This window comes from Loxodonta africana, chromosome 13 (assembly GCF_030014295.1).
Source record: "Loxodonta africana isolate mLoxAfr1 chromosome 13, mLoxAfr1.hap2, whole genome shotgun sequence".
Taxonomy (NCBI): Eukaryota; Metazoa; Chordata; class Mammalia; order Proboscidea; family Elephantidae; genus Loxodonta; species Loxodonta africana.
Genome location: NC_087354.1, coordinates 89,216,650 through 89,243,119, shown reverse-complemented (window position 1 = coordinate 89,243,119; position 26,470 = coordinate 89,216,650). Strand labels below are relative to the sequence as shown.

Sequence of the window (26,470 nt, the reverse complement as noted above, 5' to 3'; positions counted from 1 at the left end):
CCAGAGAAGGTTTTAAACTGAGGTTAGCCCATTCTTGGGAGATGGGGTGGTGTTAAAGAGGGTCTGTAAGCTGGCTCAGGTTGAGAGTGGGCCCATGTTCAGGGGCCTGGGGCAAAGAAAGAAACTTAACTAAAGGTAGGGTGACAAGCATTTTGTTCTGACTTATCAGTGGGAATAAGCTGTTCATCTAATCTTTTTTGAGGCAAAAAAGGGGAATTTGGAAGGTCAAATCCACCAGATGCTCCTTGGAAACTCTATGGGGCAGTTCTACTCTGTTGTATAGGGTCGTTATGAGTCATAATTGACTTAGTGGCAACAGGTTTGGTATTCTGGTTTCCTGGAATCACTAGGTGGTGCAAACAGTTAATGCACTCAGCTACTAACCAAAATATTGGAGGTTCGAGTCCACCAAGAGGTGGCTGGGAAGAAAAGGTTTGGTGATCTACTTCCGAAAAATCAGCCATTGAAAACCCTGTGGAGCACAGTTCTACTCTGACAAACTAGGGCCACAAAGAGCCAAAGTTGACTCTACAACAACTGGAAAAAACTTGTGTGAGACCTTGTCATAGCTAAGCAAGGGTGCATCCATGACTCTTGTCTAAGTCATATAGTGAAAGGTGGTTCTTTGCAGTAGCCATTTCCCAACACAAAAGATGGGGTGATATCTTTACCTATTGCTGTTTCCAAGATCTCAGGGCTTGGATAAGTTCCAAAATATCAAAATGAAATACCTTTAGAAAATATAAACTGTATACACATAAATTTGTAAATTTGCATTAATAATTTAAAAAAATTAACTTCTCAATGAGACTCATGATCATTAGGTCTTGTAGCCACATGCATATCTTAACCAAGAATCAAAACATCTGTTAAAAGCAATTTCCCAAAACAAAGTTTGTCCCCAAATAGTGAATTAAAATCTTCACTTTCAGATAAATAAAAGCAATATTTGCAGTTTTAATATATAGCAGTTTTTCTCTATTATAACTACAAAAATTTCAAACCATTTTGAAGTCACTTTGAGGACTAAGGTATGCCTGACCCAAGCCATGATCATTCTGATCACCTCATATGCATGTGAAAGCTGGACAATTAATAAGGAAGACTGAAGAAGAATTAATGCATTTAAATTATGGTGTTAACAAAGAATATTGAACATACCATGGACTGCCAGAAGAATGAACAAATCTGTCTTGTAAGAAGCACACCAGAATGTTCCTTAGAAGCAAGGATGGCAAGACTTTGTCTCACTTACTTTGGACTTGTTATCAGGAAGGACCAATCCCTGGAGAAGAACATCATGCTTGGCAAAGTAGACTTGCCAGCAAAAAAGAGGAAGACCTTCAGTGAGATGGGTTGACAAGGTAGCTACAATAATGGACTCAAAACCGAACCAAAAAAACCAAACCCAGTGCCGTCGAGTCAATTCTGACTCATAGCGACCCTATAGGACAGGGTAGAACTGCCCCCATAGAGTTTCCAAGGAGCGCCTGACAGATTCAAACTGCTGACGCTTTGGTTAGCAGCCATAGCACTTAACCACTATGCCACCAAGGTTTCCTAATGGACTCAAGCATAGCAAATATTGTGAGAATGGTGCAGGACTGGGCAGTGTTTAGTTCTCTGTTGTACATAGGGTTGCTATGAGTCAAAACCAACTTGAGAGTACCTAACAACAATGTATTGAACCTACTATTTGGATATTTTAATATAACCGTTTCTGTCTACCCCAGTGTGCAAATATGAATAAAATCAGAATAATCTCTTATGTAATAGCCACAATAATGGACTCAAAGCTACCAATAGTCATGAAGATGGTACAGAACCAGGCAAAATTTCTTTCTGTTATAAATAAAGTCACCATGGGTTGGAGCCCAGTGAATGGCCGCTAGCCACAATAGTAGTCTCTTATCTAGACTTCAGCAGTAATCTCAATGATTCATTAAGTAAACAAACATTGTACAACAATCACCAGACATGTTCTAGTCACTGAGAATAAAAACATGAATAAAATGCATATTATTTCATAAAGCTTACATTCTATTCAAAAGGAGTGTGTGTGAGAAAGAGAGAAGTATAAAAAAAATCATGTGGATATTATATGAAGAAAACTAAAGTAAAGGATTGGAGAGTGATATAGGGGTGCCATTTCATATAGGGTAGTTTGAGAAGGACCTGTTGGGCATGGAGAAAAAAAAAAAAAGACAGGCCTAAATGCAGTGAAGGAAGAAGTCTTGAACGCACCTGGAGTGTAGCAAGGAGAGGCAGCATTATCAGATAAAGTACATAGCAAATGAAAAAGCCCTAACTAAGGCAAGAGTGGTTTACCTGTATTCAAGAAACTACCTGGAGACCAGTGCAGCAGTGGATATCAGTGATAGGCGATCAAGTCAGAGAGGTGGTCAGTGAGTCCAATTATGTAGAGCCATTGAGGAATTTAAGAGCCATCGAAGGATTTTAGATTTTATTCTGACAGTGATAAAAAGCCAATTTTTGGGGGGGCGGGGGGGATTTCTCTGACTGCTGTGTGAATAGGGGTAGATCAAGGTTAGAAGTGATAGACTAGAATAATGGTTTGGACAATAGCCCAGACTAGAGGTAATTGAGGTATGTATTTCAGTGTTAGAACATATATTTTGTTGGAGGTAGAAGAAGTGAGAAGGAAAAATCAAGGATAACTATAAGGATTTTGATCTGAAGACCAGGCTGAAATGGAATTGTTGCTCCTTAAAAAAACAAAAAACAAAACATTGCTATCCAATTGATTCCAAATCATAGTGACCCTATAGGAAGGACAGAATAGAACTGCTCCATAGGATTTCCAAGGACCGGCTGGTGGGTTCAAACTGCTGACCTTTTGGTTATCAGCTGTAGCTCTTAGCCACTGTTCTACCAGGGCCCTTGTTGCTCCTTAGATTAAGGGATATGGAGGGAGGAGCAGGTTTGGTACAAGCTACATTTTAGATCCTGTAGACATCCAAGTGGAGATGTTGAGAGGGCACCTAGATATATGAGTGTGTCTAGAAGAGAGACTGGCATTGGAAGTATACCATATTTTTACATGAAAAATACACATTTTCTGCATTTATTTTCCAACCTTACCTTCCTCGTGCAAGGTATTTTTCTAAGTGCTTCTATGCCCATTTTTTCACAAGATGCTGTCAAAAAAAAAAAAAAAAAAAGCATAGTGTGCTTACGAAAATACCTCACAGGGGGAGGGCGAGGTTGGCAGACAAATGTAGAAAGCTCATGTTATTTGTGTAAAATGTGGTAAATTGGAAATCATGAACTTAAAGTGGTATTTTAACATGGAGTAGAAGTTAGTGAAGAGAGTATAGAGCTCACATGAATATTTTGAGGGGTGAACACTGGGGCAATCTGTTGCCAATAGTCAGGAAGATAAAAAATATTCAGCAAAGACATTGAGAACAAGTGTCCAGCGAGGTTGGAAACAAACTAGGGGGCGTGGCATTTAGGAAGCCAAGTAAGAGAGTATTTCATTGAGAATAATCAACCATTATCAAATACTGTGCACTATACAAGACCATTTTGATTTCTGAAATATGTGACACTGCTCTTTTTGTAATGTCATATTTCAGTTTGTATATGAAATAATCAGTTTCATGTGATTCAGTGGTACAAATGGGTAAGTGCTCGGCTGTTAATCAAAAGTTTGGTGGGAGGAAGACCAGCAATCTGCTCCTGTCTTAGTCATCTAGTGCTGCTATAACAGAAATACCACAAGTGGATGGCTTTAACAATGAGAAGTTTATTCTCTCACAGTCTAGTAGCCTAGAAGTCTAAATTCAGGGTGCTAGCACCAGGGGAAGGCTTTTTCTCTCTGCTGGCTCTGGAAGGTCCTTTTAATCAATATTCCCCTGATTGAGGAGTTTCTCCACACAGGAACCCCGGGTCCAAAAGACGTGCTCTGCTCCCAGCGTCTCTTTCTTGGTAATATGAGTTCCCCCGTCTCTGCTTGCTTCTCTCTTTTATATCTTAAAGGAGATTGTCTAAAGGCACTATCTAATCCTGTAGATCTCATCAATATAATTGCTGCTGATCCATCTCATTAACATCATTAAAAAAAAAAAGGATTTACAACACATAGGGAAATCACATCATGTGGCAAAATGGTAGCCAATCATACAATACTGGCAATCAAGACCTAGCCAAGTTGACAGATATTATGGGGGACACAATTCAATCTGTGACAGCTCCCATAAAGATCACAGCCAAAAAAAAAAACAAAAAACAGTTGTACTATATCACTTGGGGTTGCTGAAAGTCAGAATTGAGTGAACAGCACCTAGCAACAATGACATCACCCTTTCTGCACTTTGGTTTCCATTTTAAAATGGAGGTAAAAAACTTAAATATGTGTTAAATGTTGACAAGTAGTATTCTTTTGCATTTTTGTTCTTTTCCCTTTTCCTTCATCACCCTCCTTTAAAAAAAAAAATTTTTTTTTCTCAGTGTAGTAATTTTGGCTGTATTCATAATATTCACAACTTTCATTATTTTAAATAATGAAAAATTAGTCGTTTGAACACTAGCTAGCAATAAAATAGTGTTGCTTTAAAGTTAGTGAAAGTTTTAAATTTATTCTTTTTATTAAATTGGCTCCAAACTTAAACAGAAAAAAAAAAATCTATTAAGACTAACTTTGAAATTACTGGTCTTTATACCTAATCCATATTGGGAAGAACAAATAACCTCTGGCTTTTTTGCAAAAAAAAATTAAAAAAAAAAATCTCAATTCATCTACTGAAAACAAGCTGCATCTCTTTGCTTCCATAGTTAACACAGCACAAAGTGGACTTTACTTTTCTCTGTGCAGAAAGTATGGGTTATATCTGATACAAACATTTGAAAATAGAGCTGATATTTGTTCTATGCTACCTTGTTTCTGGCTAGTATGTAAAGGTGACATTGGGATATTCACAAAACTAAGCGGATAACAGCGGCAAACTGAAAACGGGGAGGAAGGATCCAAACGACAGCACAGCAAATCCGGCTCACAGAGTGAACATTCATTACCGGAGACAGGCGACGGGATTAGAAGATTTGTTAAAGGATTAGGGATCTGAACCCATTTTTTTCTTTTCCTTTTTTATTACTCACAATAGCCTACATTGTGTATACAGTTTATAAAATGCTTTACATAAAAACAATAAGGAGAAAATGCATGCAGCGGAGTTTACTTTTCAATAAAAAGCAAAAAAATCAGGACTCAGAACACAACGTTCTTCTGTGCAGCCTGGTTCTGGGTAAACTGAATAAGGATTCCAGGCTTTGATTTGCATTCTGTTTGTGTGAGAAAGTGTGTCGTGAGCTGACCTCACACCGTTTCACATTCTTTAATGAGCTTCTGCAGGCCCTCTGTGCTGTACATTTGGCTGGGAAGCTCCTGAAACAGCTTTTCCCAAAGAACATTTTGGGAAAGGAGGCAATTCTGTAAAGTAGGAGTGTAAGTGACCAAGGAACAGGAAAAGATGCTTAGCCTTACTAGTAAACTCAGAAAGACAAGTAAAAATTATGAGGTTGTTTTAAATACTTACAAATATAATTGGATAAAAATAAGTGGCAACAAAATTCAGGGGGGAGGAAGTTAGAATTCACTGAGTATAAATGGGTATATTTCTGGAGAGCAATCTGGAATTAAATGTCAAAAGCTAAAATGCATGCTCTTTGATAAATAATTTCAAGTAAAATAATCAAAATCCTATCAATAGGGGGCTAATTATATGATAATTAAAAATTTTTTTTTTTTTTTTAGTCAACCAAAAATGAAGAGGTATTTAGATGAAAATATGCCTATTTTATGATGTTAGGAGAAAAAGTAAAATAAGAAACATAGAGAATTATATTTAATGAAAAAATACATGTGAAGTGATATGTACAGGTGTATATGGGGATATGTGATTTTGGAAAGATAACCAATATGGTATTGCTAGTCTTGTGGGGTTTCATATAAAATTCAATTTTTAAAAAATTCTTTCTCTAAGTCATGCATTAAAACCAAAAAAAAAAAAAAAAAACCCAGTGCCATCGAGTCGATTCCAACTCATAGTTACCCTATAGGACAGAGTAGAACTGCCCGGCAGAGTTTCCAAGGAGCTCCTGGCAGATTCAAACTGTTGACCCTTTGGTTAGCAGCCGTAGCACTTAACCACACGCCACCAGGGTTTCCAAGTCATGCATCATTTTTATAATATAAATGTGTTCTGCGGAAGAAGATTTCATGGTTAAAAAGTCTTGGGACATGTATCATAAACCACCTTCTTTGAAAGTCATGGTGAATACGAGCTTTTCAAAATAAAGTTACATAATAAACACAGCTGGCCTTGTATTACCCAGCCTTTTCTAAATTTATCTAAGTAGACAACTCCATCTCATTTATACCTGCTTCTACTGTCCATGTACTAGGAAATGCTTTCTTTTGAGATTTCCACACCTCAGTTGCTTGTGCAGTGCCAAGCACATTATCAGCCACAAATGTTCACAGCATGTATATGTGTAAAATAAGTTTCTGTATTCCCCTCATATTAATAACTACTATTCTTTATAATTTACTATACAATTATTTATTAATTAAAGCAAGCTATCCAGAACAGAGGCACTCGTTTAAATAACAAAGTCTTTTAGGGGATTCTCAGCTTATTTCCAGAATCACTTTGCTATGCATTGTAGTGTGGTATAGTTAAAAAAGCTGCCTAGAAATCTGCCAGAATCCTGGTGACCCCAAGCACATCGGAAAAAAAAAAAAAAAAAAAAAATTGCTGGCCCTGCACCATACCTATGACTGGTTGTGGATCAGACCGTGGTGATCCGCAGGGTTTTCACTGGCTCACAGGTTGGCAGGAGGACTCTGCTGACTCATAGAGCTGGTGTTTGGCGAATCCAAAATCTGCAGGTGAGGTGGTAGGCTGAAGACTTTTGCAGGATTATGTCCCAAGAACCAGGTGGCAAGAATAGTGCAGGGTCAAGAGAGAGAAAGAGAGAGAGAAGAAGCTTTGCCAGGAAATCCGTTTAAATACTGGAGGCAGGCCACGCCCCCGAAGAAACTGTCCTTTCAACTGATTGGCTGCCCATGTCAGATCACAAAATGAAAGGCGATTACATAGCGTCTGCCAAATCACTGAATATCACAGCCTAGCCAAGTTGATGCATAACATTAACCATCACACTATACAATTCACACATTTAAAGTATATAATTCCATGATTTATACTGTATTCCCACAGTTTTGCATACAACACCACTATCATATTTAGAATATTTCTATCACTCCAAAAAAGAACCCTTAGCAATTCGTAGTCACACACACAGCCAGCTTGGCAATTACTAATGTACAGCTGTCTTTTTGGACATGCCTGTTGATATAAATGGACTAAAAATCTTTTGGCCTTTTGTGATCAGATTCTTAGAATGCTGTTTTCAAGGTTCATCCAGGTTGTAGTATATATCAGTATTCAATTCATTTTTATTGGAAAATAATATTCCATTATTTATTTATAAAGTTATTTATCTGTTCATCATTTAAGAGAAATTTGAGAGATTTCTACTTTTTGACTATTTTTTTGCTGACATCTGTGTACATATTTATAGGTAGATCTATGTTTTCATAATTCTTGGGTGTATGCTGAGGAGCGGAATTGCTGGGTTACATGGTGTCTTGTCTATAACAGAAATACCACAAGTGGATGGTTTTAACAAATGGAAATTCATTTACTCACAGTTTAGGAGGCTGGCAGTCCAAACTCAGGGTGCCAGTTCTGGGAGAAAGCTTTCACTCTCTATCAGCTCTGGAGGAAGATCCTTGCCTCTTCAGCTTCTACTTGCTGGTTCCTTGGAGGTCTCCAAGGTCTTGGCCTCCATCTTAACCTATGTCTCTTTCTGCTCCCTTGGTTAATCTCTTTATAGCTCAGAAGAGATTGACTCAAGATACATCCTCCATTGACCCTACCTCAATAAGATAACGAAGTCCATTCCCAAATGGGATTAAAACCACAGGCAAAAAGGTTAGGATTCATAGAGCATATTTTGGGGGAACATAATTCAATCCATAACACAGGGTAACTCTATAGTTAACATTATAAAAAGCTCTCAAATGCTTCAAAGCAGCTTCAGTGTTTTACATTTCCACTAGTCCTGTACGAAGACTCAAGCTGCTCTCCGTGATCATCAACACTTGCTATTAATCTGCCGTTTCCATTGTAGGCACCTTAGTAGGTGGTTTGGATTAGCATTTCCCTCAGGTAATTGCCTTGAGTATTTTTGCATGTGTTTATTGGCCATCTGTGTATTTCCTTTGAGAAAATGGTTATTTAGATCCTTGGCTCATTTTTAAATTGTGTTATTTATCTTTTTTATTATCAAGTTGTAACGGCTCTTTATAAATTTGGACTACAAGACCATTATTTATGTAAGATTTCCAAATATGTTCTCCCATTCCGTGGGTGGTCTTTTAGCTTTCTGGATGTCATTGCTTGCAGCACTAAAAAGCAGCACTAGAGAATTTAATTTTAATGAAGTCCAATTTCTCTGTATTTTTCAGTTGCCTTTGTGATTTTGGTAGTAAAAAGGCTTTGCCTAACTGGAGTTCATGGCAATTTACTCCTAGTTTTCTACTAAGGGTTCCATAGCTTTAACTGTTATATTTAGGAATAAGATCAACATTAAATTAGCTGTTGTGAATGATGTAAGCAAGGGGTTCCGCTTCTTCCTTTTGCATGTGACTATCCAGTTGTCCCAGCACCATTTATGAATAGACTATTTTTTTCTCACGTTATCACCTTGGCATCTAGTTGAAAACGAATTGATAGTAAATGTAAGGATTTATTTTTGGATTCTCAATTCTGTTCCGTTAATCCAGATTTTACCCTATCCCAGTAACAAACTGTCTTGATTAATGTAACTTTGTAGTAAGTTTTCAAATCAAGAAGTGTAAGTCTTCCAAATTTGTCTTATTTCCAGATCGTTTGGGCAATTTCGGTCCCTTGAATTTGTGTGTATATATATATATGACCAGTTTGTCAATTTTTGCAAAAATCTAACTGAGTTTGATAGAGATTCCATTGAATATTTAAGTCTATTTGAGAATATTGCAGTCTTAGAAACCTTAAGCCTTCCAATCTATGAGCATAACATATATTCCATTTATTTAGATCTTCTTTAATTTCTTGATTTTTTCTTTTTTTTTTAGTTTTCAGTGAACAAGCTCTTCTAATTCTTTCGATAAATTTATTCCTTAGTACATTATTTTTTGATGCTATTGTAGTGGAATTGCTTTATTTCTTTTTTTATTTATTTATTACGCTTTACGTGAAAGTTTACAGCTCAAGTTAATTTCTCGTACAAAAATTTATGTACATATTGTTATATACCATTAGTTGCAATCCTATAATGTGACAGCACACTCCCTCTTTCCACCCCAGGTTTCTCGTGTCCGTTCAGCTAGCTCCTGTCCCTTTCTGCCTTCTCATCCTGCCTCCAGACAGGAGCTGTGCATTAGTCTCGTGTATCTACTTGAACTAAGAAGCACCCTCTCCATGAGCATTATTTTATGTTTTATAGTCCATTCTAACCATTGACTGAAGGGTTGGATTTGGGAATGCTTTTAGTTCTGGGATAACTGAGAGTTCGGGGGTCCGTGTCTTTGAGGGCTCCCCTAGTCTCAGTAACATGTGTTCTGCACCCCACTTTTCTCCTGCCCCATCATGGACTCTCTGTTGTGTTCCCTGTGAGGGCCATAATTGATGGTAGCCAGGTATCATCTAGTTCTTCTGGTCTCAGGCTGGTGGAGTCTCTGGTTTATGTGGCCCCTTTTGTCTCTTTGGCTAATATTTCCCTTGTGTCTTTGGTGTTCTTCTTTCTCCTTTGTTCCAGGTGGACTGGAACAAATTGATGCGTCTTAGATGGCCACTTGCAAGCTTTTAAGACCCCAAAAGCCACTCACCAAAGAGGGACACAGAACATTTTCTTAATAAACTTTGGTATGCCAGTTGACCTAGATGTCCCTCAAAACCATGGTCCCCAGACCCCAGCCCCTGCTACTCTGTCCCTCGACATGTTTGGTTATGTTCAGGAAACTTCTTCACTTTTGGATTAGTGCAGTTGTGCTGAATTCCCCTGTACTGTGTGTTGTCCTTCCCTTCACCTAAGATAATTCTTGTTTACTATCTAGTTAGTGAGTACCCCTCTCCCTCCCTCCCCACCCTCCTAACCATCAAAGAATGTTTTCTTCTGTCTTTAAACCTTTTCTTGAGTTCTTACAATTGTGATCTCATACAATATTTGTCCTTTTGCAACTGACAAATTTTACTCAGCGTAATGCCTTCCAGATTTATCCATGTTGTGAGATGTTTTGCAGATTCATCATTGTACTTTATCATTGATAGTATTCCATTGTGTGAATATACCATAATTTATCAATTTGTCCGTTGATGGGCACTTAGGTTGTGTCCATCTTTTTGCTATTCTGAACAATGCTGCAATAAACATGGGTGTGCATATATCTGTTCATGTAAAGGCTTTTATTTCTCTAGGATATATTCCAAGAAGTGAGATTGCTGGATCATATGGTACTTCTATTTCCAGCTTTTTAGGCAAGTGCCAAATTGATTTCTAAAGTGATTGTACCATTTTACATTCCCACCAGCAGTGTATAAGTGTTCCAGTCTCTCCACAACCTCTCCAGCATTTACTATTTTGTCTATTTTGGATTAGTGCTAGCATTGTTGAGGTGAGATGGTATCTCATTGTAGTTTTGATTTGCATTTCTCTAATGGCTAGTGATTGTGAGCATTTCCTTATGTATCTCTTAGCCCCTTGAATGTCTTCTTTGGTGAAGTGCCTGTTCATAACCTTTGCCCATTTTTTAATTGGATTATTTGTCTTTTTTGTTGAGATTTTGCAGTATCTTGTAGATTTTAGAGATAAGACCCTGATTGGATAGTCATAGCCAAAATTTTTTTCTCAGTCTGTAGGTTGTCTTTTCACTCTTGTGGTGAAGTATTTTGATGAGCATAAGTGTTTGATTTTTAGGAGCTCCCAGTTATCTAGTTTCTCTCCTGGTGTTTTCGTACTGTTAGATATGGTTTGTATTCTGTTTTTGCCACATATTAGTGCTCCTAGGGATGTCCCATTTTTTTTCCATGATCTTTATCATTTTAGATTTTATATTTAGGTCTCTGATACATTTTGAGTTACTTTTTGTACAAGATGTGAGGTATGGGTCCTGTTTCTTTTTTTTTGCAGATTGGTATCCTTTTATGCCAGCACCACTTGTTTAAAAAAATATATATATATATATATTTTTTTAAAGAGACTCTTTTTTCCCCATTTAACAGACTTTGGGCCTTTGTCAAATATCAGCTGCTCATAGGTGGATAAATTTACGTCTGGATTTTCAATTCTGTTCCTTTGTCCTATGTATCTATTGTTGTACCAGTATCAGGCTGTTTTGACTACCTTGGTAGTATAATAGTTTCTAAAATCAGGTAGTGTGAAGCCTCCCACTTTGTTCTTCAGTAATGCTTTGCTTATCTGGGCATCCTCCCTTTCCACACGAAAATGGTGATCTGTTCCTCCGTCTTGTTAAAAAATGTCAGAATTTGGATCAGGATTGCATTTTATCTGTAGATCGCTTTGGGTAGAATTGACAGTTTCACAATGACAGTTTCCTATCCATGAGGAAGGTATGTTTTTCCACTTACGTAGGTCTCTTTTCGTTTCTTGCAGTAGTGTCTCGTAGTTTTATTTATATAGGTTTTTACATCTATGGTTACATTTATTCCCAAATATTTTATATTCTTGGGGGCTATTGTAAATGGTATCTTCCTCATTGAAGTTCTCTTTGTTGGTGTAGAGGAATCCAACTGATTTTTGTGTGTTTATCTTGTATCGTGATACTTTGTTGAAATCTTCTATTAGTTCCTGCAGTTTTCTTGTAGATTCTTTGGGGTTTCCTGTGTATAATATCAAATGATCTGCAAATAGGAAAGCTTTTACTTCTTCCTTACCAATTTGGATGCTCTTTATTTATTTTTCTTGCCTTATTGCTCTTGTTGGGACCTCTAGCACAATGTTGAATAAGACTGTTTATAACAAGGATCTTTGTCTTGTTCCTGTTCTCCATAGGAATGCTTTCGAACTCTTTCCATTTGGGATATAGTTTCTAAGGAGCACCTGGTAGATTTGAACTGCCAACCTTTTGGTTACCAGCTTTAAGTCTTAACCATTATACCACCAGGGGTTCCTTTCCTATTTTGCTGAAAGTTTTTATCATGAATGGGTGTTGGAGTTTCTCAAAAGGGTTTTTTGCATCAATTGATAAGATCACCTGGTTCTTGTCTTTTGTTTATGTTTTAGATTGCATTGATTGTTTTTCTAATGTTGAACCATCTCTGCATACCTGGTTTGAATTCCACTTGGTCATGATGAATTATTTTTTTTGATATGTTGTTGAATTCTATTGGCTAGAATTTTATTGAGGATTTTTGCATCTATGTTCCTGAGGTATATTGGTGTGTAATTTTCCTTTTTTTTTTTGTTGTGTCTTCCCTGGTTTTGGTATCAGGGTTATGCTGGCTTCATAGAATGAGTTTGGGAGTATTCCATCCTTTCTATGCTCTGAAACACGTTTAGTAGTAGTGGTGTTAACTCTTCTCTGAAAGTTTGGTAGAATTCTCTGGTCAAGTCACCATGGCCAGGACTATTTTTTGTTGGGAGGTTTTTAATTACCCTTTCAATCTCTTCTTTCGTTACAGATATATTTAGTTGTTCTGTCTCTGTTTGTGTTAGTTTAGGGAGGTCGTGTGTTTCTAGAAATTTGTCTGTTTCCTCTAGGCTTTCAAATTTGTTGGGGTACAGTTTCTCATAGTATTCTGTTATGATTCTTTTAATTTCAGTTGGGTTTGTTGTGATATCACCCACCTCATTTCTTATTTGCATTATTTACTTTATCTTTTGTGCTTTGTTTTTCAGTTTGGCCAGTGGATAATCGATTTCGTTGATCTTTTCAAAGAACTAGCTTTCGGTCTTATTAACTCTTTCAATTGTTTTTCTATTCTGTATTTAATTTATTTCTGCTCTAATCTTTATTATTTCCTTTCTTCTGTTGCTTGAGGGATTCTTTTGCAGCTCTCTATTTGTTCGAGTTGTAGGGTTAATGTTTTGGTTTTGGCCCTTTCCTTTTTTTTTTTTGTGGATTTGTTGCTATAAACTGACCTCTGTGCACTGCTTTTGCTGTATCCCAAAGGTTCTGGTAGAAGTTGTTTCCATTCTCACTTGATTCTGTGAATTCTTTATTCTTTCCTTCATTTCTTCTATAACCCAGTAGTTTTTGAGCAAGGTGTTGTTCAGTTTCCATATGTTTGATTTTTTTCCTTGGTTTTTCTCTTACTGATTTCTACTTTATGACTTTATGGTCAGAAAAAATTGCTTTGTAATATTTCAATGTTTTGGATTCTGTTAAGGCTTGCTTTGTGGCCTAATATGTCACATATTCTGCAGAATGTTCCATGTGCGTTACAAAAGAAAGTATACTTGGCTGCTTATTTGGTGGAGTGTTCTGTATATATTTATGAAGTCAGGTTGGTTGATAGTGTCGTTTAGATCTGTGTCTTTATTGAGCTTCTTTCTGGGTGTTTTGTTCTTCATTGAAAGTGGTGTGTTGAAATTGCCCACTATTATTGTAGAACTGTCTATTTCTCTTTTCAGTGCTGTTATAGTTTGTTTTAGGTATTTTGGATCCCTGTTATTGGGTACATAAATATTTATTATTGTTATGTCCTCCTGGTGTATTACACAGTGTCTTTCCTTATCCTTTTTGGTGTATTTTGCTTTAAAGTTAGAGATTAATATTGTCAGAGATTAATATTGCCACTCCTGCTCTTTTTTGATTGTTGTTTGCTTGATATATTTTTTTCCATTCTTTGAGTTTTAGTTTGTTTGTGTCTTTGAGTCTAAGGTGTGTCCCTTGTAGGCAGCATATAGATGTATCTTTTTTTTTTATCCATTCTGCCTCCATCTGTCTCTTTGTTGGTGCATTTAGTCTGTTGACATTCAGTGTAATTATTGATAGGTATAGAAACACTGGTAGCATAGGGGTCAAAGCTATGGCTGCTAACCAAAAGTTCAGCAGTTTGAATCTACCAGATGTTCCTTGGAAACTCTATGGGGCAGTTCTACTCTGTCCGTTAGGGTCACTAAGAATTAAAATAGGCTCTTCAGAAACAAGTTCGATTTTTTTTTTTGGTTTTATTTATACGTATGAGTTTAATGTGATTTTGATTTGTGTGTTTGTGTGTTTTTGACAATGTCTTTGTCTCACTCAATTTTTTGTGCTGAGTCATTTTCTTTCTGTGTTTTCTTCTCATCTGTCTCATTATTGTTGATTTTGTTTTTGCTAAGTCTTTGTTTTTTTTTTTTTTCCTTTTGTCTTTTGGCGAGTAGGTTTGTTAGTTTCCTTTGTGGAGACTTTAAAATTTTCCTTTTTTTTTTTTACGTTTAAACCAATCTTTTATTTCTTGATATCACCTTAATTTCCTCTCCATATCAAAGTTCTATAACTACACTATTTTGTCCCTTTTTTTGTTTGTTTGTTTTAGTGTTGTTATCTTTTATATATTGACATCTGTTTCACTATTTTCAGTGTTTTAGCTTTGACTTATTTTTGTCAAAATTTGGGTTGATATCAGGTTGTTTTGTCCTGTGTTCTGGTCTTGGTTTGTTCTCTGATATCATTGATTCTCTTACCGGAGGACTAACTTGGTATTTCTAGTAAATTTGGTTTGGTTTTGACAAGTTCCCTTATCTTCTGTTTATCCAGAAATGCCCTAATTTCACCCTCATATTTTTTTTTTTTTATATACGACAGACAGTTTTGCTAGACATAGAATTCTTGGCTGGCAATTTTTTTTTCCTTCAAGGCTTTATATATGCCATCCATTACTTTCTCACCTGCACGGTTTCTGCTAAGTAGTCAGAGTTTAGTCTCATTGACTCTCCTTTGTAGATGACTTTTTGTTTATTCCTAGATGCTCTTAAAATTCTGTCTTTATCTTTGGTTTTGGCAAGTTTGATTATAATATGTCTTGGTGAGTTTCTTTCGGGATCTACCCTGTGTGGGGTTCAATGAGCTTCTTGGATAGATATCTTCCTGTCTTTCACGATATCAAGGAAGTTTCCTGCCAGCAAATCTTCAACAATTCTCTCTGTATTTTCTTTTATTTCCCCGTTCTGGTACTGCAGTCACTTGTAGGTTATTCCTCTTGATAGAGTTCCACATAATTCTTAGGGTTTCCATTTTTTTTTAATTCTTTTATCTGATTTTTCATCAAATGAATTGGTGTCAAATGCTTTATCTTCAATCTCCCTAATTCTGACTTCTGTTGCCTCAATTCTGCTCCTATGACTTTCTATTGAGTTGTCTAATTCTGAAGTTTTATTGTTAATCTTTTGGATTTCTATTTGCTGTCTCTCTGCAGCCTGTTAAATTTGACATCGTGCTCTTGTATAACCTTCTTAAATTACTCTGTTGCTTTGTCTGTGTGTTCTTTGGCTTGTTCTGTGTTTTGCCTGATCTCCTTTCTGATGTTTTGAAGACCTCTGTATATTAATCTTTTTAATTCTACCTGTGGTAATTCTAAGACATTGTCTTCCTCTGGGAGCTTTCCTGGTTCTATGTTTTGGTTGCTTGCTGAAACCATCATGGTCTTCCACTTTATGTGATTTGATATTGACTGTTGTCTCAGAGACATCAATAAGTTATTATATTTATTTATTTTATGTTTGCTTACTGTGTCCTAGTTTTTCGGTTTGTTTTGATATGCCCAAGTAGCCTGGTCGTGTTAGCTGCTTTGATTATTGTCATCTTTGTATCTCACATGCTGTTACCACGTGGCTAGAGCTGTTATTGAGTATGTGTGCCCAGGAGTCCATTTACTTTCTTGTGTGGATTCAGCTCAGGTGTCCAGGTCGTCAGTCACCAAGTATGTGGTGCAGGCTTTCACCTACAGTCCTAGATGAGCAGGGCTGTGTGGGGTGATTGGAGAAGGCACAAGTATCAGGCTGTAGCAGCAGGTTATGTCGTGAACAGGTAGGAGGCTGACGGCTACCCGTAAGTGCCTGGGTGGAAGGTGTGTCCCTGTTTGCTAGAGCACATAGACAGGTGGACTTTGCAGCTGGACTCTGGGCACACAATGCTGTTGGCTATAAGGACTGGGAAGTATCACTTATTCTCAAACCTCTGTTGTGGGTGGCTAGGTGAAGTGGGTGGAGCCACCAGTCCTCAGGCTCCTGATATGGGTAGGTGAGGACCCTAGTTAATGGGCATAGTGTTGTCAAATGTCATGAATCTGCCACTCCCCCTTAGCTGCTGCAGTTGAAAGCAGGCTTCAGGTATAAACCCTGTTGTACTATGCTAATGAGGGCCTATGCTGTTGAAATGGGCCCACACATTTCAACAAGGTCTAGGCGGGGTAAAAGGCATTCAAAGTCTGTAGACTGTTTATGCCTGTTTCTAGGCAAAGGGGCTGTGCCTACCCTGAGGTCCTGGCTTAGGGGATCTGGCAGGTTATTTTTTCCTGTTTGTTATTTGTTTATTTGTTCCCTTTCCAAAGCCAGGAGGATGGCTTGGGACATGTGACAGGTCCCACTTCCGGCCCAGGGGGTACGGCAATCGCTGAATCTGGGCCATCCAGCTTGCAGGGTGTCAGCCAGATCAGGTCTAGCAAATCCTCACTGCTTTGGAACTGTCTTTCCCTCCCCCTGCCACTTAACCCAACTCCTCAACTTTGTTGTTCAGGGCTCCTACACTGTCATATATAATGGATATACTTGTTTTTTCTAGTCTTTGTTGTAAGAGGGACCACAGGAAGCATCTAACTACTCCACCATTTTGGTTCCACCTCTGGAATTACTTTTTAAATTTTATTTTCATATTGTTTAATGCTGATATTTTGAGATATAACTGATTTTTTATATTGATCTTGTATCTTGCAGCTTTGCTGAGTTCATTTATGAGGCCTTATAGTTCTAAGTGGACTCCTAAGGATTTTCTAAATAAGATCATGCCATCTGCAAATAGAAATAGATTTACTTCATCCTTCGGAGCTGTATGCTTTTTTTTTTTTTTTTAATTTTATTGCATGATTGTCCTGATCAGAAATTTTAGTACAATATCAAGGTGGAAAAAACAGTGTTTTCTTGTTCCTGATCTTAGGACAAAAGCATTCAGTCTTTCAGAATTAAACATGATGATAACTTTTTAAAAAGTGTATTTTAAAATAGTTTGTTGAGTTTTTTGTTTTTATTTTTTTAATCATGAAGGGTGCTGGATTATGTCAATTTTTTTTTTTCTGCATCTATTCAAAGGACAAGACTAAAAAAAATGAGATACTGAAGAATGATTCAGAGATGGTTTAAGAAAGGCAAGGTTTACAGTCTTTCCTTAGCCTTTGGACATAACATAGGGCACTGGGTATCTTCTATGCCTTTGATTTCATGAAGGAGTTAAAATATTTCCAAATTTCCTTCCAGCTATAAAAATCCATGTTTTAATAAGATGTACTCACTCAAACTCTTTCCAATGAAAAATAAAGAATTTATTCACCGTAGAGTTTATTATAAATGGGAAAAGTCAGTTGTTATATTCCAGGAAAGTTAAGAGGATTTTAGCAAATAAATATTAGTACCATTTTTTTACCATAGGTTTACCTTATAAAATACTAAAATGGGTGTAACATGCACAAAGTACATATAGCTGTGTGAGATGGTATAAATACTTCCCAATGAACTCCAGTGCTGTGTGAAATGAAGTAATTCATGACTCCAAGTAATTTGTTTATTTTGAAATTAACTAACCATAATTAGGCTAATAAAATCAAAAAGCTTATAAAAATTCAGTTATTATTTGCAAATGATGTAATTGCATAAATAGAAAACCTAAAGATCTTGATTAAAAAGCATTAAAATTGAGAAGGCATTTGAGTTCAAGACAAATACACAAACAGTAGTACTCTTGATTCTAGCAATAAACATTTAGAAAGTACAATAATAGATATATAACACTAATAGACAAAGCTCAAAATGAATATGCCAAAATGTTAATGGATATGATAGTTTATTTTCAGATTCAAAATGTTAATGGATATGATAGTTTATTTTCAGATTAGTTTTTATATATCTCAAATTTTCTATGATGTAGTTTCTGTTGTTGATGTTGAAGAAAACAAAAAACAACGGTGCCCTAAAGTTTGTGTTTGCAATCCCAATATTTAAACATTTTTAGTGGAATCATTTTCAATTTTATGAACATCATTTTCAAATCTAACACATACACACACACAAAGCTATTTTTACTTGCTTCACATGCTGCAAGACTGGATTTAGCTTCTTTGTTAGTTGATTTCCATAGTTTCTCTGTCATGTAGTGTAACTTTTGCTCTGACTGTGTAATTCAGTTTGATTCCTGGACTGTGTCTCCACATCACTGCTGTCTGCGGTGTTACACTTCACTGAACCGACTGACTCAGTGGGATCTCCAGTGTCAGAGAGGGACTCACAGACAGTCATGAAGAGGAAACATGGAGGTCCTTTGAATTGTATTATTTTTAGTCTTTCTATGTCTCATTTTTTTCAATTATTCATAATGCCACTGCTAATGCAAACTTCATTTTTGCTTATTCTTTTATAGAGGTCTTGTTTGACAAAATTCTTGCTTTCCCAGACATTTCCTTTCATCCCAGGAGAAATTTAGATATTTTTCAAAAATATATAAAATATATATTTTTGTTATGCTTCCTCTTCTAAATTTTTTCTTGTGTGATGGAAAGAAAATAACTTAAAAACAAGTTCTCATCTCTGAAAGAGGTGACATAATTCATAATACTTGGATATGTCTATACCACATCATTGCCCTCCCAAATGAATATGGCAGAGAGAAAAAACCAAAGAATCAGAAAGGCGAAAGTTGCTGACTCTCCATTCCATTACGGGCTTTGGGCTAGTTAATCAAGAAGTAAACTACATAATAAGCCTTAGGCATGAACATAATAACTGATGGAAGGGTTGAAAGAGTAAGAAAATGTATTCTGGAAAGAACAAAAAATAGCTTGTATTTGGAACAATGTGCACACGATGGCTGGGTAACCCAAATTCTGGGCTAATTACTGGACTCAGAGCTCAGAATGTTATGTGAAAAGCAAAATGTATAAATTACACCCCCAACTGTGTCCATCCCCTGAAATATATAAAAAAAATGAGAGAGTTTTAGGACATTAGCTACACCTAACGCCATGTTCTAGTTTATTTAACTTATTCTCAAAGTACATAAGCTGAAATCTATATTTATTATTTTAGCTATTATTTTCTTTCATAAACAGATCTCTACATAGGGTCGCTATGAGTCAGAATCGACTCAACGGCACTGGGTTACATAAAGAAAAAATTTTAATTAAAATTGAGTCTTTTAAGTTTTCTTAAAATAAGGGTGGATTTAACTTTATATCATGAAATTATGTTTTGAATTAAAACTAACTAAAAGAATACAAGAAAAAATTGTAAATGTTTGAGCCTTGGTATAAAATTGTTTTATATGTTCTGGGATCTAAACTCTGTTTATGTTCTCTGTCTCGTTCAAAAGTGTATGCCCCACCCTAGAAGAATATGCAGCACTTAGTAAATCCTCCATAAACATTGCCAAATGAAGGACAAGAAAATACTTGGTTTAACTATTTTTATTTACTCAACAAGATGTTTATCTCAAACTTTCCCTAATTCGCTTAGGTTATTTTTCCATGCATTCAATAAATACCAATAATTACACTAGGTACCAAGCACAGTGCTCTTTCAGTAATCCCCCTTTTCTCATTTAAGTGTTTCTACACTTTTATTCTACTGTATTTTTGCCTCCATTTCTCAGTGCTAGACCCAACTTCTTGTTGGTTGCGGCCGAGTGGGTTCTGGCTCATAGCTACCCCACGTGTACAGAGCAGAACTGTTTCCCAGAGTTTCCAAGGCTGTAATCTTGCTGGTTTTTGGTTTTAACCTTTCAGAAGCAGATTGCCAGGCTTCACTTCTGAGGTGCCGCTGGGTGGGTTTTAACTGCCAACATTTTGGATAGTAGCCCAGCACTTAACCGTTTGCACCACCCAGAGTCAGCACATCATCATCATAAGAATAATAATAATGAGCACAGATTCATTGGGGGTGGGGAGGGGAGGGAGATTGACGTCCCAGCTCTGCCATTTAATAGTTAATGACCTTAGGCAAGTTACATAATTATTCTTTGCTCCAGTGCCTCTAACTTTAAAATTTAGATAATAATTCCAACGCATGAGATTCTTGACAATTAAATAAATTTAAACTAGTAAGGCCAGGGAAACCACCATGCATCTGTCAGTTTGTTGTACGGTGGTGGCTTGCATGTTGCTGTGATGCTGGGAGCTTTGCCACTGGTATTTCAAATAGCAGCAGGGCCACCCATGGTTGACAAGTTTCAGCAGAGCTTCAGAGTAATACAGACCAGGAAGAAGGACCTGGCAGCCTACTTCTGAAAAAAACCGGCCAGTGAAAACCTTATAAATAGCAATTGAACGTTGTGTGATAAAGTGCTGGAAGGTGAACCCCTCAGGTTGGAAGGCATTCAAAATATAGTCAAAGTGGCTGCAACATTGGGCTCAAACATGGCAGAGATTGTGAGGAGGTGCAGAACTGGGCAATGTTTTCTTCTGTCGTACACAGGGTCACTATGAGTTGGAAACGACTAGATGGCACATAACAACAAGAAGCATGAAAAACAATGCCTAGTACATAGTTAGTACTCAATGCGTGTTAACTATTTTTGTCAATTATGAAAATTGTTTTGTTTTAACCTTTTATTCCTATATATTTATCTGGAGAGATTTTCATTTAATTTCTCTTACCTATATTTTATTCTGTAGTTTTCACATTTATATTATCTTCTACTTATTAATTGTACAACCTTGAACAGTTACTTAAACTCTCTATTATGTAATTTCCCCTCAGCAAAACAGGTATAATGACCAAACCAAAACCAAACCCAGCGCCGTCGAGTCGACTCTGACTCATAGCGACTGCATAGGACAGAGTAAAACTGCCTCATAGAGTTTCCAAGGAGTGCCTGGCGCATTCAAACTGTGGACTCTTTGGTTCGCAATCATAGCACTTAACCACTACACCACCAGGGTTTCCGGTATAATGACAATGTTGGCATAATTATTTGCTTGAGTATTTTGTATTAAGATAAAGAATTCAATGCAATATTTAGCACCTACTTAGTGTTTAGCTATTATGATTATTCTCGTATTTGTTTCCATTATTATTATTATCTACGTTATTATTCATTATTTTTATTATTACTACTGTTTGTTACAAATGGATCCCAGGTATATGGATAAAAATGTAATGTTACCCTTCATATACCCCAACACATATTTTCTTCGGTTTTTCACCTCAGGCAGCAAGCTTCTCTCCCGTGGTACTTATTCCGTGACCAGTCTCAAAGTGGTGTCCCCTCACCAGTACTCTTCTGTTTGCTTCTTAGTATGGCATGCCTTCTGCATACTGCCTTACATTTATCTAAATTAAATCTTATCCTGAGTTGCTCTTTTTCCATTTCTCACTTTTCGTCACTCTGAAACTTTTCCCCACTTCACCTGGGTTTGCAGTTTATTTTGAAAATGTATCTCTAGCCTGATAAATGCATGCTCTTCTCTCTGTAGATCATAGTGATGATAGAGCTCTCGCTGAAATCCAACTGGACTCATTTAGTTGTAACATTCTCTTTCTGTATTTCAATGATTTATTTGTGTAGTTCATATTATCAGCAGTGATAGTAATTTTGATGAAAACAAAACCAGTAGATTGTGGGCCTTAGAAATTACAAAGACTGGCTCACATCCTTTTGTTGGATTTTTCTGAGTCCAATAATCTGAAAAATGAGAGCAGAGCATGCTGAAAATAGCTTTAATTAATTGAATTGACTTCTACCAGCATAGATTGTGTGAGATACTCATCCAGGGTTGAAGGCTGTATATAGTTTTTACTTTTGCATCCATCCAAGACATTTCTACTGGCCTATTTGTTCATAAAAATTAAAATTTTGCTTTTTTGCTTGTCATTCAAATGTAATCCTCTTCATGTTGATAAACTGTAACACTAGCTCATCAGTGGAGGTATGCACTCTTCTTTCAGTTCTCACGTGGGAGCAACGTGGGACAGAGTTCAGTCTAGAAACACTTGGAACTGTGTAGCTAAGTCTGTATGTCCAATGACTCCCCAATAGTGCTAATAATGCTAATGAATCCGTGAGGGATTTAAGAAATGTTCAAAGGTAGGATACACAACAGACGCTCAATAAATATTTGTTAAGTTATTGAATGATATTTATAAATAGAGAAAAAACAATATATAATAAAGTGCTAACTATTGATTTCAATCTGAGATTATATAATTTTTCTATTTGATGCAATTTTTTTCTTCCTTGCTTTGCTTGACTCTTCCCTTCCTCCTTCCCTCCCCTTCCCTCCCTTCCTCTCTTCCTTCCTTCTTTCTTTATTTCCTTGGCCATGTATGTACACTAAACAGTGCTTAACAATGGTTAAACATCCCTAAAATAAATATATTATGTAGTTTCCAAAAAACCTTTTGACATCTTATAATCAAACATGGGTGTCAGGTACACATAAACTCCTGAAATTGAGGTCAATTCTTTATTGTAATTAAAAAAAAATGCTTTTTTGGCATTGTTTATCAAATCTCGTTTTACATTCAGATAACAAAATTTTTACTTGTAGACCCCTTGAGGAAGAAAAATATTGCTATTTCATTAATATATTTTAAAACGTTAAATACAAATTGCTTAATGAATGTTCAAGTTAGTTTAGGTATGGAATAAAAGGCAAATGAAATGATGTATAGTTACTGATATTCTGACGACCCTGAAAGTAATCTTAGAAACTACACTGATTCCAAGTAAAGCAAATGCTTTCCTTGTTAATGCTGTGTGTGTGTGATATATATAGGAGTCCCGGTGGCACAATGCTTAAGCGCTCAGCTGCTAACCAGAAGGTGGTGGTTTGAACTGACGAGCTGCTCCATGGGAGAGAAGACCTTGGAGATCTGCTCCCATAAAGATTACAGCCTTGGAAAGCCTATGAGACAGTTCTACTCTGTCCTATAATATAGTTATGAATAATTACAAGTTTGTTTTAAACAAATAAAGTTGTACATTTAATAGCTTACATTAATCAATAAAGAGTGAATAATACCTAAAATGGGCAATTTATGCATTTTATATGACTTCATTCTGGCAAAGTGTCTGTAATTATCTATTATCGTCAACCCCCTTCCCAGATAGGGGAAAATAAGATTCTATAAACAGTTTCTAGAATCCAAATTGAAGTTCAGAATTAGACCAGGGGTCAGGCTACACTTACCCAATGTTCTCTCTAAAATTATATCACACAAGTTTGTTTATACTGGGTAATGTTTCACACACGCAGATATCTCATATAATAATATATTGTAATATCTCATATATGCTATATTGCATGCTGATGAAATCTAGTACATCTAAATTTTTTTCTTCTCCCAGAAAATATGAATCTTATCATTCATGTAACATGTATATTAATAATTTTTTAAAGATTTTTCTATCAGAAATCATCTCATTAGAATAAATAACATGGTTCCAGGTTTGGGGTTGTTTATTTTCTTTAAAAATGCATTTGCATGAGTGTTTCTAAGCTATGCATTAATATCTCATTATATATCATGCTTTCAGGAAAAAAAAAGACTTTTTTTTTGTCTAACTAGAATTTTACTAGTTATATAGAAATTTCTGTTATATGTCTGTTGAGTATGTAAAAACTAAGATCAGTTGTCTTCTAGTTAATTCTAACTCATGATGACCGTATGTATGTATACTTCTGGGAAAATTAACACATCAGAGTTTATACTTTCACAAAAATGAAGTAAATCCCTGTTTCTTAAAGCTATCAATTTAGGAATTTGATAAATAAAAAAAATATGGATTATATAAAATTACATTCTATTTAATTGTGCTAATTTCATAGCTTTGTCTAAAACGGGTTAGTTAAGGATCTCAGTGTGTTACTGAGTTGCTATTAACATAATGATGAGCTTAATGTCTGAATTGTCTAATATTAAATTGATAATTAAGCAATACTGGGTAAGTGTTTTTTTTTTGCATTGATTTTTATTACTGTTTTCAAAATGAATAAATACTAGTTAATATGGATTTAGAGATTATGATGCAGCACATTCAGAGCCCAAATTCAGAAATAAAATAAAGTCTGTCTTGATTTATCACATTGTAATAAAAAAATACAATAGAGGAAGTAATAATGAAATATATTCTGACATAATCTTAGCTATACATAAAACCAAAATTAAAACCATTGCCATCAAGTCAATCCTGACCCCTAGCAGCCCTGTAGGACCTCACAGGGTGTCTAAGGCTGTAATTCTTAAGGAGGCAGACTGCCATGTCTTTCTCTTCGCCGCCTCCCACCTCAGCGGCTGGTGGTTTCCAACCTCTGAGCACTTAACCACTGTGGCACCAGGGCTTCTTCTAACTATATATTGAACTATATATCTTTTATTCAAAGAGAATTTTACTTAACTTTTTATTGAAGTATAACAAGCATACAGAAAATAGCACAAAATAAGTGTATATCTGAATACATTTCTATAATGTGAACACTCTGATTGGCACCCAGACTATGGCCACCTCAGAACCTCTCCTCTTTGTCTTCCTGGTCAGTAACCCTTCCCATATCACTAAAGGAACCGTTATCCTCACATCTAATACTGTATTAATTTCCTAGGCCTGCTATAAAATGTACAACAAATTGGGTGGCATATAAGAACAGAAATTCGTTGTCTCAGAGTTCTGGAGACTAGAAGTCTGAATTTAGGGTGTCAGCAGGGTCATGCTGTTCCCAAAAGCTCTAGGGGAAGATCCTTTCTCGTCTCTCCTGATTTCTGATAGCATTCCTTGACTTGCAACAGCAGCATGACTCAGTTATCACATGCCCATTCTCTCTGTCCTTCTGTGTCTCTTCTATTTTCTAGGACACTATTCATATAGGATTAGTACACACCTACTCCCGTGCAATGTCACGTTAACTTACTTGATGACGTTTTCAAAGACCCAAACAAGGGCAGAGTCACATGTACCAGGGCTTAGGACTTCAGCTTCTGTTTTTGGGGGGCATAATGCTCCTTAGCAAACGCCATAGATTTGTTTTATCTATTTTGGATTTACATGAACAGAATTAACCAGAATATTTTAATTTGTCTTGTCTTCTTTTGTTCCATATTGTATCTTAAAGATTCATACATCTATGTTGATAAACAGAAGGGGTGGTTTCTAATTGTGAGCTATGACAGATAATTCTGTGAAGAACTTCCATGAACATTTCATTTAGTGTGCACGGCTACACAAAGTTATTGGGTATGTACCTAAGAGTGTAATTACTGGATCAGAGAATCTGAGTATGTTCAACTTTAGCAGCTAAGAACAAGCTGTTTTCCAAAATAGCTGGCCAGTCTACATCCTTCATCAGTGCAAGAGAACCTAGTTGTTCCACATCATCACCAACCTTGTGTTGCATTCCACTTTTTGGTTAATACAAGCCATCCTAGTGGGTGTGCAATACTACTTCACTTGTTGTTGAGGTTAATTTCTTGGTGACTAATGCAACTGAGTACTTTTTCATAGCTTTTGATTATTTAATTTCCTCTTTTGTGTCCAGTGGATAATTCAAGAGTCTTGGTTACTTTTTAACGACTGGTCTAGTTTTCTCTTCTTAATGGTTATAGGAATTGCACACACATACACACGTGTGTGTAGTCTGGTTTCAAACCTTTTTCCAATTATATGTATGCAGATATCTATTCTCAACTGGTAGTTACCTTTTCAATCCCTAAGTGATGTATTTTGATGAATGGTAGTTAATATTTTTACGTATAATTATTGAAATATACAATCTGAAAAGTACACATAAAAGTGCACAAACTTGAAAAATGATCACACAGAAATTATACATATGTATATTACCACTACCCAGATAAAAGAATAAGATATTTACAGTACCTTAGAGGCTTTCCTTGTACTCCTTGATCAATAGCTTTTCTTTCCTTCCCCATGACAAGCCCTATGCTGACTTTTAACAACATATAGTTTGGATTTATTTAACCTTTATATACAATGAAATTATACACTCTGGTTTCTTGCACTAAGTAGTAAGTGTGCAGATTTATCCATGTTTTAGTTCACAGTTCAAGTTTGCTTTCATTAATGTGTGATATTATATTTAATGTATATATAATATTTTATTTTTTCAATTCTATGCTGTACATTGGGGTTTTTTTCTAGTCGGAGCTATTATGAAATTTCTGTTATATCTCTGTTGAG

General features: G+C 36.1%; 1 protein-coding gene across 3 annotated transcripts in view; it reads left to right on the top strand.

Moving 5' to 3' along the window:
* FSTL5 (follistatin like 5) overlaps nucleotides 1-26,470 on the top strand; it is an 865,385-nt gene that overhangs the window by 469,700 nt on the left and 369,215 nt on the right. The window lies entirely within an intron of this gene.